Below are 10,723 nucleotides of genomic sequence, written 5' to 3' on the forward strand. Positions count from 1 at the left end.
TATCTTCTTTATATTGTTCCTTTGTTTTGAAAAAAAAAATCATGATTACATGAGTGATATTTGATTTATTGTTATATTTGCTTTAGTGTGGTGATGCACTAACTGATGTCAATACAGTTTATCTTAAACAAGTATCGTTTAAGTATTTTAGTTAAGTATCTATTAAATGTAAATACATATATGATATATTAACATGATGTTTTAGTAGTACTCAAATTGTAAGTATACTACATATTTTTTTATAGTTAGAAATACGAGTAATTGACTTCATAATTAAATACATAAAATGTCTACAGTAGACAAACTGCAGAGCAAATATTAGAAACCCATTGCAATACAATGTTATAATAGCAGATAGATATAGACATTCATCGCTCTAAAAATACCAGACTAATTATGTTGAAACATATATGATTTAACAAGAAATTATAATTGTTTGATGTCTATGAAATATCATTTTAAAACTGAAATAATGCAATTTATGTAAGGAGAGCCTCATGTTAAAAAGTCATATATCATGTATTTGTTGATACAATATTCACTTTCATTTCATTTGCGTAGGAAGCATGAAGCCTATAGACACAATCTCGAATCCGTCCTTGGAATCGAATCTTCTAGACTGTGCTATACCGTTGTGTCCTTTGCTGTTTTAAGATTGGTTTAAAAACTAAAAAAAAAGACAAACTAGCATTTGTTTTATTCGTATTTCATTGAAACCCTTGTCTTATTTAATTTGTCTTTTAAATAAGTGCATGTTGCATTAAAATGACTGTTATGTTATGCTTACCAGTGAGATACCGGGTTTTATCCGTGTGACAAAATCCATATGTTTATATCAATATATCATGCACAGTTTGGCTACAATGGCTCTGCCAAACTAGTGTATATCGTAATTTGTTGCATTTGTACAATATTCGCTTTCTAAACATATTCTTGGTACAAATGCATTGACGTCAAAAATAAACAACAAAGAAAGCTGCCTTTTTAAATTGTCCATATGAGTCTTATTTCATGCAAACAAACAAACTAACAAAATTCAAAGATAACAGTTACCTTTCAAATAAAATTGATTGATGACATTTAAAAAGCTGTTCTTAAGAAGCGCAAATTCGCAAAAACTGTACAAATAAAGACTAAATGACGGCAATGTAATTCAATTTCACTTAAAATTGACAAATTTAGTTCTCAAAGCATAAGGGAATAGGGATTTTATCTTGACTTTGATGAATGAGTAAAATGACAATAACAGCTTCAACAGCTTTCATTAACTTTTTACGATAACCAATTGCATGTTTCGGTTTAATTTGTATCATGGCCACACATTCGACATTTGTAGCCAGAACGGTTGTGTACTCTTTTAATTACTTTTGGCTTCAAATGTATTCATGAATGATATAGTTTAAAGTGTATTTTAAATGGAAAATTATTACAAATACATAATTGGAATATTCTTGTAAATGGGTCTTTAAAATGTTGCGTTCGAAGACATTAAGAACTAACATGATTGATTATAAAGAGATAATGTTTTAAAACAATTTAATGATATAACATGTATAAAGATATGTCAAGTAGGGTAATATAATGATAATAATAATGTCTTTATTATGTGGGAACGTTTGCTTGAGTTAAAAATAAAACAACCACAAAGAAACTATAAATGAAAAACACACAAAAAACAATGTGAAATACAGCTATAGACAAAAGCATTACATATTCTAAATATGTTCTTTAATAAGACAGTTTTAAAAATAGTGATAACATTAGGTATGTTGTCGCACCAAACCAGCTCTTTTTTGTATTGTTTTGTTTTTTAAGTTGTATTCATCTCTTCATTTATGTTACATGTCAAGACATCGTCGTCGTGATATATTAATGTACTAAGCCCGTGTCTGAATAAATAAATTACGATGGATTATGTATCTCATAGCTGGCCAGAAAAAAATGTAATTTTCCTTGTGGTTCAGATGATAAAATTGTGTTATTAGATGTTTGGCCGCCATTTTTACATCAAGTTGTGCAAAACCAGCATGTTATCATGTAGTATTGGTATCTATGTACTGAGGGACAGACTGTTAAAGTCAATTTGGGACTCGTTTCGATTGAATTTAATTTACAAAAGTGAACACGTACATGTATGATGCTAGTGGAAGAAGTTTTTATATTATGTGTGTTATATTTTTTCTGGTCGATGCCAGCACTATTAAGTGTTGAGAATTGAGTACCGCTTAAGCAGGTGCCAGGGAGGGGGTGTGTGGGGATGTTGCACATATTCATTATCCCGCATGTACAGACGCACTCAAACCGAGTCTGCAATGTTCTTGCAATTTTGTTGTGATTAATGCTTCCGGGGGTTCACTTTGTTTCTAGATTTTTTCCCAGGATCTGTTGCAGAGCTACAATGATGCATCATTAAACCAAAAGTTTTTTACAGATTTAAAATTAAAAAAAGACGGGAAATAAATTTGAGTAGAACACCATATTATTCTGTCTGTCATAGACAAGAAACATAATCCGTACCATCATTAAGAGAGAATGCGTAACATTTTTCAGTCAATTTAACTTTTCTAATACCATCTCGTGGTAATTAAATGTTTCCGCATGTCTTAGTTCCAAAACAAAACTGTTAATGTAACAGTGTATCAAATTCAGCACTGGTAATTTACAAAAGGCACATTCATCTGGGAAACTGTGAAATCTAATATATAGAATTCTAGGAAACTGATTATTTGTATATTTGTATTCTATGTCACATAAGTCATACCAATTAATGCATTCGATGCAATACTGAAGGAAAAACATAAAATTGACACATGCATATAATAAAAATAACCTGATTTTACAAATTACTGCAGAAGAATAACAAAAACAACAAATACAAATTACATACACCAGCCTGTATCTTGTAAACGTTAGATTCGTTGTCGATCCCTTTCATTATTTTATGAAGAATTATCGTAAAATATCCTTTCTTAAAAAGCAATATTAGATTTTTTCCATATCTCTGGCACTACTTACATATATTTGAATGAAAATACAGTTGTTGTGATATTTAAATTGTATGCAGGTTTCCTGAGAAAAAAGTTTTTTATCGGTATATAGAAAGTTTAAATTTTGGCATGCAACTTAATTATGTTTACATTGTATAATATGATATAATATACTACATCATCGAGAGGTCGAAAATGCATAGCTATAATATAAAATGTTAACGGTGATGAACAACGATGCCATCCCTTTTGTGAAAAGCAGTAAAAACCATATGAAATGTACAATGAAATTATTATTTGTAAATTGGATACAGTATGTGTGCTGTTTGGATAAGAAACATTTAATGAATTTCAAGATTAACAGAAAATCGTCCGCTTCTAAATGTTCAAAACAATCGTCTTTATTTCAAAAGAACTTTCGAACATAGCTGATAACATTTAACTTTCAAATGGAAAAATATTACTGGTAAATTTAATGCTATTTAGAGTTCTCTAACAAGCAAAAACGTTGTGAAAAATATAACGATAAACCGGCTTAAATATTAGCAGGGAATTGTTTCATCTACACTCGATGCCATTGAATTAAGTAACATGGTTGTGGTCAGAAATGAATGACCCAACTTATTTTAAAGTAATCGTAATCGTTTGCAAAATGTTCAGATAGAAACAACAATACCAAAGATAATAATGTATATTTCGATGAAATTTTGATTAGTTATATTGCCTGTTTAGATGCCTTCATGTTTTGTTAAAAATGAAATACAGATTCAGCCTCCCATACAGATGGTTTGGATATTAATATTCAGATCTTCTAAAATATAGATGTGTTTCTGTTTTTTTTTTCTGTTTTATTAAGTAGGAAATCTATATTTTTCAGCTAATTTGTCCTTTCATTGCCGAAATTCTTTAAATTGTTGAAATTTGCGTGTACAACCGGAAGAACAGATGATAGTGACACAACTTAAAGGAAATTAGAAAACCTCTGACTTGAGGGAAATATTTTTTTCACGAACAAGTTATCTTGATAAGACGGGATTAAAGGGAGCGGTCTGTTGGTCACTCGTAAAACAATTGTTACAATTATCCATTTCATTATGGTTTGTACTTTTTAATCTATATTATTTGTAAATAGGAATATGGAAAATGTGGGCGTCTTTTTCTAAATTTAATCTTATTTTATAAACAAATGAATTATGATTCTTAGAACCTACATTCATTTAGGACATTGGTATTACTTTGAAAGTCCTGAACGATAGAACGTATGGAAGATCTGCTTCATGTCAGTATTGATCTCGTTAATGTCATTGCGACACAATGAAAAATAATATAAACGGTCAATCATTGCGTTTTGAATGAATGCCCTTATTACTGAAAGGATTGTTATAGTTATAACTTCTTGAAAAGTATTTCCAACATTTTACTTTTAAATAATGACTATACAGGCCTGACCTAACAACATCGTGCACGTAAAACATTGTTATACAACTTGTTTTCATTTGTGTGGGCTGAACAAGGACGTTACTGTCAGTAATACCGTTTTCCACCACTCCTTATGGTTGTAACTGCATAGATTTATTTATGTTTCAGGATAATACCGTTTATCCCTTCGTGATCGTAATAGTTGACTAAACAAGTTCGAATAATAGGATTCTATTCATCATTAAGCTACTGCAAATTAGTTGTATTTTTGCCCCAGGTGTTACTTTAATAAGTTTGTAACATCCAATGTTAGCCAAAATCACCTATCTTGTTTAGGGGGAATATTACCAAATTGTGTTGGTGCGCCGTAAACCCAGACAAACAAAATCCTGGGCATGAGTGAACTTACAATACAAGACATTTAATAACAGTTTGATACACATTTACACAACAAGCATTTCCCTTGGCATATACAATTAGCGTAAGCACTTGATTATGTTGTAATACAAATATCCAAATTTAGAATAGTAAGTATACGAATAGTTTGAAATTATAAACATTTATATACCTGTTTGTTCAGGTATGAAGATCTGTTAAGTATTAGATCCTCTTTTGAACTCATCTCTTGACATCGGTCAATTAAGGATCACATAAATCACATAAATCAATCATGAACAACGCTTTACTTATAAACTCTTGGTACCGTGTGTCAAAAAAATTAATGGTCATCATGACACCGTTGTTTACAGAAGATTAGAAAACCAGCAATCGAAAAAAAAACGTGCCTATTTGTCAGTTATTTCCCGGGAAATGATTAATATCATACTGATATTAAAGACAATCAGTTATGAGTGAAGCATCTCGTTTTATACCGTCACATTTTGTATAAATCATCACAGATGTAAGTTTTAGTGAAAAAAAACAAACTGTTACTATATTAGTGAATCAAATGGAGAAAAATAAAGATTCTTACCGAGAGATTTGTGAACAGTTGGGCTAGGCACGTGGAAGGACGATACGCACAGATTTATTTGAGAAACGTGACTTTTTATATAGATTTTCGGGAACATGATTAATGATATTCCATATAACAGAGAATATCGATCTCATTTTAATATTGCTTTAGGCGCCCTACCGACCGGCCCGTAATTGCATTGCCATGAAACAAGAATAAATGGCTTTTACCAAATAGATACATTGGCTCGTGATGAAAACAGTGTCGGACCTAATATAAAAATGGGATTCGTGAATATAATTATAAGTGCATTTTAATATGGAACAGTTAATAATGGAAGTTAAGAAAGAAGTATAAAATTATAATAATAAGCTTATTTGTTTAAATACCACTGTCGGTATTTTGTAATTATTTCGCATAAACCAATGTAAATTAATTTACATTAAGATTAAATCGATTTCGTTGGATGAAAACAGCCACGATACAATGATTTAACATACCTTAAGAATTTTTAATTTGATAAATTCGGAATGAATATGTAAAACAGCAACATACAAACATATTGCATATTGTTTAATCAAGTAAAAGCTACTTCCAACTCCCCATAGCATCTTTTCGTGCAGTATTCAACAGTCTTAACAAGATAACGGTGAATTTGTAAAAAGGAAACATCCCTAAATGGTGTTTTTAGACGGCTGTTATAATGGAACCTTCAACACGGCACCAAGTGTCATTACATGAGACACGGGCGTATGATCCAAAACAAAACTGTGTATGCTTTAAATAAGAACACTGGCTGAATATAAGACGTGTTTCTTCGTTGTACATTTCTTGTTAACATGCATTGTCAAATATCAGTATCAACATAGTTTTGTCCTCTATCATTGGCCTCGTTATGACGATGAAAAAGATTACACGCTCTGTGATTTGAAAAATCTTAAAGTATATGTAGTTTCTCTGCGCATAACAACATCTGGACATATCGCCATCTTATGTACGTTGTATGTGTATAAATGCTTTCAGATAAACCAAATTTGCTTATTTAAATGAAATTTTACTTTTGACCTGTACTCTTGGATTGATTGTATAAAATAAAAAAGGAAATGATTTGATAAGTTTCAGGTTATTCAATAATATTTCTCCACAAATAAAATGTTTTTGCAAACATTTCTTTGGTCTGAATTATATTGTATAACTGAAATCTACCTCACAAGAGTTTTATGTTCTAAAGGTAAAACAATGCAACTGTTTGTAATATATTTGGTTAGAGCAAAACCAAAAATTAAAACACTTGTATATTTACGCCATTGTAACTTACAAAAAGTTTCAATGTCTCCGCCATTATGATTGGGGAATATAGCATTACCCCTGTTTGTCCGGCCTATTACTCAGTCTTGAATTAAAGGATATGTTTAACAAGTTATCATTAATGTTAAGAAACACCCAAACCCCTAGCTCCAAGGTAAAGGTCACACTTAGTCGCAGCTCAGTCGTGAATCAAGGGATAATAAAAACACTCTACAAATGTGTATTATAATAAGCGTCCAACCAATAACCATGTCATCCAAGGTCAAATTTATATGTCAGCTATTTTGTCTGGCCAGTAATTCAGTCATGTTTCAATGAATTTTCATATAACTTGACCAAAATGTGTATCTTGCTGAAGGAATTTGCCATGACGCCTTAGTTAAAGATTAAAGGTCAACAGTTGAAGAAAGTGTCCGGTCAATTACCCACTCATACATCAAAGTTTTAGTTGTCAAAATTGTTAAGCATAATGAGACATTGTTTTACCACTACCTTTAAGCAAATGTAATACTTAGTTGCGAATGGTCAAAGTTCTTGAGCTGTCGATTTCTCATACGATTTATAAACGCCTAGAGATACTTCGGATGTTCAACAATGATTGTTACACAAGATAATTTGTATTATAATTGAGACACAAAGGTAACGGTTATACTATACCAATTACTAACATTACATATTATAGTGCCACTGGCATAAGAAATTACGCATTATAAAAATCATTTAATGAATTTTTAATACATGTATATTACTTTCGCCAATATCTACCTACATGGTTTCAAAGCTATAAGAAAACACTTCATATAATAATAATTGCAAATTCTTAAGTTTATGTAAGTTTACAGATATTAAATGGATTTCATGAAAATTTGTATCTACTTTACGCTATGTAAGTATTTTTTACATATAAATCTGCAAGGAATTACAAGGATTTTGTACATATTTTCATTCTTCACTTATTTACATACAATAATACTGTTTTACTCTTGACGTGTAAACACTCAGAATGATAAGTTTATAATTTTTTCTTTTCGTATATTGCATGTATAGTTTCTCTTTTTGCAAAAAATAGTTGGTATGCATGGGATCGTGAATATGTACGTTAATAGTGATAATATTTTTTTCAAATTTTCGCTATATTTTCAATTGTATGACTGTTGTTTTTTTTCTAAGTTGAAGATTTTAAACTTTTTTAACAAAAAAAAAAAAAAAAAAAAAAGAAACATCTCATAAATGTATACTTAATATATACGTCATTTCTTTATCAGACTCAGTATGTCTGCTATTGAAGTATGGCTGAGTAATAGTCTGTTTTAAGCAAATTTCCAGAGCCTACTTTTCGCGGTTTAAAGTAAATTGACATGAATGTAAATTTATGATTGCATTGGGTAACGTAAATACCTTCATTAGACGCCGCTTGAAAGCGATGTTTAGTAGATATGATATGCATTTGTCCATACAGTAATAGGGACACTTTTAGACTTGATTTTGTGTATTTCTGTTGTTTTTTTAACAAAGTCACACTATTTTCAAATTTTCTAATTAAGATAGCTTTTCTGATGTACAACATGTCACAGAGCTTTAAAGGATTAGAGTAAACGTTTCATTGAAGTGAAAGTGCCATGTTTGAATATCATATTCTTTTTATCATTATCTAATTTTATCTACATAATAAAAAACGTTTCAATGAGCCAGGCTATAGTCGATCGTCCTAAAACTTAACCGCTGAAAGAGGTAACGACTGGGGCAGTGTCACTTACTTCATTTGCTACGCCTCTGTTGAAGTTCGACTCCGCCTTAAATTGTTGCATACTAATTATGATACTCCGTAATCTAGCATTAGTCTTCGATGGAACCAGGACAACTTTGATCAATAGCACTTGTCGAATCATTAAACTACAAGTTACAAAGCCTAAACCATTATACACTATCAGAGAGGCGGTTCTCCCTCAACCGTTAGGAAAGTACGCCGGTTAGGCTACGGCCAGTGAGAGGAGATCACTGCAGAACAGTTCGTCCTCAAAATCATTCGAATATTATGCAATTCGTACCAAAAATTGAATGGATATATTCTCGCCACATATTGTCTTGAATTTATTTTAAGTATACCAATCATATCAATTTTACTTTTTATCCAACTTATTTTGCTTCGACCAGACGTTTCAATATTTGTCGCAAAAGACAAACATTTAAGAGTTCAGACATGACATTACTTTTTGAATTTATGCATTAGGTTCTACCTTTTCGCAAAAAAATGCAACATTATTATTAAACAACGAGCACATTCCAAGAACATGGAGAAAAAAAATGATTTGTGTTTCGGATATTCAACTGTAATAGAGAACGATTTTCAATGCTGATTGATTGTTCACATCATTTGGCAACGTCTTTAATGTGCAGCATCAACATTTAACTTGTAACTACCTAATATTTTGTTTTGTTCGTTTGGATAGACAAAACAGGAGAAGTATGTAGTATGTAAAGACACATTTTTTTAAGATGTACTATTTCAACTGAATTAATATTCTTCAAAGTATTTGATTATTTTTAACTGTTTAATTTAAAATTGATGATAACGGGAAATTAAAGTGAAAACAACTAGTCTTTAATAATTTTATACGTGTATATGCATACCAAAAAATCAGCATTCAATTTGTCAAAATAATCAGACTTTGGATTTAATTAATGTTTTTTTCTTGTCAATTTAAATGCAACCTGTTTGTTGAATTAACCAAAACGTGCATGCTTACACTGCTCTTATTATAGAATAGTATATTTACTTTAATATTTCACCCTCGAACATTAATTTATTTGATATTTAAATATACTGACAAAAAAGGGTTTCGATTTAAAATTATTTTTTTAAGTAACGGTGCTAGTGTCGTGCAGTCCTCACGAAAAGGAATCAAGAATAAAGAAAGGCAAGACTGTTGACGGCAAAAGTTATCCATATGTGGCTAAAATTGAGAAATCAGGGAAGCAGGTTTGCACTGGTGTTCTTATAGACAAAAATTGGGTTTTAACACTGAAGAAATGCATTGACGAGAGGTGAGCGTCTGCTTAAATGTTAATGATGGAAAAAGAAAAGAATATTATTTTATTTATGAGTTTCTGTTTAAGTTATACAGTAGGATGAACGTTTCAGTTTACACGCAATACTCACGCTCTGGAATAAATTATGATGAACAATATTTACACAATACATTTGGGACTGGGCAAAAGGCAATGAAAGCTTAGGAGTGTCCTGTCCCAGTAAATCATTTACATATAGGCGAACGAAATTAATATGGCATTTTAAAAACTAATTCTGGGGAACACAAACGCACGCTAAACGAAAAATGATACACGGAAGACGGCAAACGTTTAACGCTTGCAAACGATGTACTCTTGAGAAAGCGTTTTATCAGACACACGTTGCACGATATACGCACGCACGATATACGCAAAAAAAAGCACGCACGAAAAACGTTATTTTAGACAACCGAAACGTTCACCCTACTGTATCTACCAAGATACAAATTGGAAAGTTTCATGTTTTAAATTTGCCAAACGTTTGTGAAATAAAGAGCAGAACATCTTTTTTCATTTTTAATTAGTTAAATATGTTTATATTTTGTCCTAAATATACACATGGTAATGATGATATATAAACGATCCTATCTGTATTATTCAATCCATCACAGTTTTACAAGCTTAATTTAGGATCTTTATTTAGTATGTCAAACATAAATAAGTTCAAATAAATGATGCTGTTAAACGTTCACAGTTCGTTGGCAAAATACAAAGTACAGTTCATGCAAGGTGACAAAGAAAAGTTTCTTCAACTTAAAATAAAGAATTATCAGGTAACTTTTTTATCATTGCATATTTCAAAAAACAATATTCTCCAATTAAAACTAATACATTATAGTTATCTTATAGCAAAGACACTACTTAAGTTGTGCGAATACTTTCTTCTCTATAGTGGCATTGAGGGTCTTTCTCAACAAATGATCGAAACTTATTGTTTTTGTGGCGAAATAGGAAAATACCAGGGTATATTATTTCTAAATGACAA

General features: G+C 30.8%; 1 long non-coding RNA gene across 1 annotated transcript; it reads left to right on the forward strand.

Moving 5' to 3' along the window:
* Positions 1-7,449: 7,449 nt before the first annotated feature.
* LOC132758525 (uncharacterized) lies at positions 7,450-10,512 on the forward strand. Its single transcript, XR_009629586.1, has 3 exons — positions 7,450-7,555; positions 9,534-9,714; positions 10,433-10,512. It is a non-coding gene; the product is annotated as an uncharacterized LOC132758525 (long non-coding RNA).
* The last annotated feature ends 211 nt before the right edge of the window (positions 10,513-10,723 follow it).

This window comes from Ruditapes philippinarum, unplaced genomic scaffold, assembly GCF_026571515.1.
Source record: "Ruditapes philippinarum isolate M1 unplaced genomic scaffold, ASM2657151v2 ctg8913_1_1_1_1, whole genome shotgun sequence".
In the NCBI taxonomy this organism is placed as follows: domain Eukaryota; kingdom Metazoa; phylum Mollusca; class Bivalvia; order Venerida; family Veneridae; genus Ruditapes; species Ruditapes philippinarum.